The following is a 3,082-nucleotide window of genomic DNA, read 5'->3' as shown; positions in this document are numbered from 1 at the left end:
AAACATATCCTTCTGTAGCTTTGCAAGAGTTTATATTTTCAAATGATAACTATCTAGAAGTAGAAATGTATTTTCACTGGTTCTTTTGAGTGGACGTACTCATTTTTATTTCCTCAGACTCTCCTCTAAACTGATTATTATTAATTCTTTTCCTCAGAATGTCTCTTAACCTGGCTAGTATTATTAGCTTTTAAATCTACACAATACTTTGTTTTATTTATTTATTTTTATTTTTTTTTATTTATGATATTTATGATAGTCATAAAGAGAGAGAGAGAGGCAGAGACACAGGCAGAAGGAGAAGCAGGCTCCATGCACCGGGAGCCCGATGTGAGATTCGATTCCGGGTCTCCAGGATCCCACCCTGGGCCAAAGGCAGGCGCCAAACCGCTGTGCCACCCAGGGATCCCCAATACTTTGTTTTAATTGGTATTTTTGAACTCTAATAAGACTGATCCTTTTCCAAATGTTTATCTACCATCTGTGTTGTCTATTTATTTCTTTATTACTTTTTAATTTTCATTATTTCATTTTTTATTTGTGGAAGCTCTTTATGTATTAAAAATACTAACCAAGGGGCATTTGGGTGGCTCAGTCGGTTAAGGGTCTGACTCTTGAACTCAGTTTCAGGTCTTGATCTCAGGGTCATGAGTTCAAGGCCCGTGTTGGGCTCTACACTGAGCATGGATCCTACTTGAAAAAAAGAAAAAGAATACTAACTGACATAAATGGAATAAACTGTATCACTTTGCCCTAAGTGCATTTTGACTTAATATATGCTGAGGTTTTTTTTCCATCTAGAAGTTTTTCAGATCTATCTTTAACTTTATGGGGTTTTGGCCTGATGTCAAGCTAACAAAGCTATTTAAATGCCAAAGTCACACAGACATATATTCCTGTTTTTACTAATAAGTTCATAATTTTGGTTTTCACTGTTTTTGTATTTAGAGCACTAATGCATTTATAATTTGTTTCAGTAGATGGTTTGTGTTGAAAGTCAGGCTTCATTTTTCTTCTAAATGGATAGCCAATCTTATTCTTAATAAAGAATAATCTCTCTTAAAACTAGAAACAAGGAAAAGAAGGGCATTACTCTAGTCTCAGCACTATTTTGGGAAAGACTGGTCTTGATAATTTTTAACCTTTAAAATGTGAAATGTATATAACATACATTCAGGAAAGGGTACAAACCAAAGATGTATAAATACAAGCAAACATTCATGTAATCAACAATATGGTTGAGAAGCAAAATCTTCCCCGGAACATTCAGGAGCTCCCAATCTGCATGCTCTCTCCCCATTACTACCAACTCCCCACTAAAAAAGGTAATCATATCTTGACTTCACAGGTAACCACTTTCTTGTTTTTCTTTATAACATAGGCACATAAACATGTTTCCCAAAGCCAAAAAGCTTAATTTTGTCTGTTTTTTTAGGCTTCATATAAAGTGAAGTCATCTTAATTTATCCAGTGCAATTTTCAGTTGATAATCACTTGGGTTATTTCCACACCATGGATGTTTTAAACAATGGGGATTTATTTCTCATACTTCTGGGGGCTGGAAGTCCAAGATCAAGGTGTTGGCAAGTTTGAGTCTTTGGTTTGCAGGTGGCCTTCTTCTCTTTGTGTCCTCATATTGCATTTCCAGTATGCATGCACATTGCTGATATCTCCAGCTTGCTAGCCCATCCTGGGATTTGGGATTTGCTAGCCTCCATAATTGTGTGAGCCATTAAAAAAACCAGTCAATTGGACCTTATAGAACCACTTTCTAGGAGCCACCCATCCCACCCAACCATGGTCAACTCCACAGTGTTCTTCTATATCACAGTGGATGGTGAGCCCTTGGGCTATGTCTCCTTCAAGCTGTTGGCAAAGTTCCAAAGACAGCAAGAAGTTTCATGCTCTGAGCACTGGGGAGAAAGGATTTGGTTATAAAGATTTCTGCTTTCACCAGATTATTCTGAGATTTCTGTGCCAGGATGGTGACTTTACATGCCATAGTAGCATTGGTGGCAAGTCCATCTATGGGGAGAAATCCATCTAATGATGAGAATTTCATCCTGAAGCATAGGAGTCCTGGCATCTTGTTCATGGCAAATACTGGACCTAATACTAACAGTTCCCAGTTTTTCATCTGTACTTCCAACACTGAGTGGTTGGATGGCAGGCAGGTGGTCTTTGGTAAGGGGAAAGAGGGCATGAATATTGTGGAAACCATTAATTGGTTTGGGACCAGGAATGGCAAGACCAGCAAGAAGATCACCATTGCTGACTATGAACAAGTCTAATAAATTTGACTTGTGTTTTATCTTAACTACAAGACATTCCTTCTGTAGCTCTGGAGAGCATCCCTTAACCCCCATCTGTTTGAAATATCCTGTAATCTTTGTGCTTTTGCTGCAGTTCTATGAGTTCCATATTTTCTTACTCCCCTCTAAGTCTAGCTTGATTGCAGGGTTAAGTTTATGATTATGAAATAAAAACTAAACAACAAAAACAATCAGTTTCTCTTCACACACACACACACACACACACACACACACACTATTAGTTCTATTTCTCTGTTTCTCAGGAGAACTGTGATTAAATGAAAATTTTGGTACCAAGAAATAGAGTACTATTACAATAAATACCTGAAAAAGTAGAAGTGGCTTTGGAATGAGGTAATGAATAAATAGAGAGTGGAAGATTTTTACAGCGCAAGTTAGAAGAAGCCCAGATTTTCTTGAAGGGAGTATTGATAGAAATATGGATATATATATATATATATATATATATATATATATTTTTTTTTTTTTTTAAACTGGTGAGGTTTCAGGTAGAAATGAGAAATATGTTACTGGTAACTAACTGGAAGAAAGGCAGTTCTTACATAAAACAGCAAAGAACTTGGCTGAATTGTGTTATAGTGTCCGTGGAAAGCAGGAATCATGGATGATAAACTGGGATATTTAACTGAGGAGATTCCTAAGCAAAATATTGAAGGTGAATCCCAGTTTCTCCTTACTGCTTGTAAAATGTGAGAGGAGAAGATATATAGAAAGAATTATTCAACAAAAAGGGATCAGAACTTGAAGAT

General features: G+C 36.6%; 1 pseudogene; it reads left to right on the top strand.

The window, feature by feature from the left end:
- The first annotated feature begins 1,797 nt into the window (after window positions 1-1,797).
- LOC144296467 (peptidyl-prolyl cis-trans isomerase A pseudogene) lies at window positions 1,798-2,291 on the top strand (annotated as a pseudogene).
- The last annotated feature ends 791 nt before the right edge of the window (window positions 2,292-3,082 follow it).

The sequence above is a fragment of the Canis aureus genome, chromosome 24, assembly GCF_053574225.1.
Source record: "Canis aureus isolate CA01 chromosome 24, VMU_Caureus_v.1.0, whole genome shotgun sequence".
Taxonomy (NCBI): domain Eukaryota; kingdom Metazoa; phylum Chordata; class Mammalia; order Carnivora; family Canidae; genus Canis; species Canis aureus.
The sequence above is the reverse complement of the archived record's forward strand: the minus strand, read 5'-3'. Positions and strand labels throughout refer to the sequence as shown.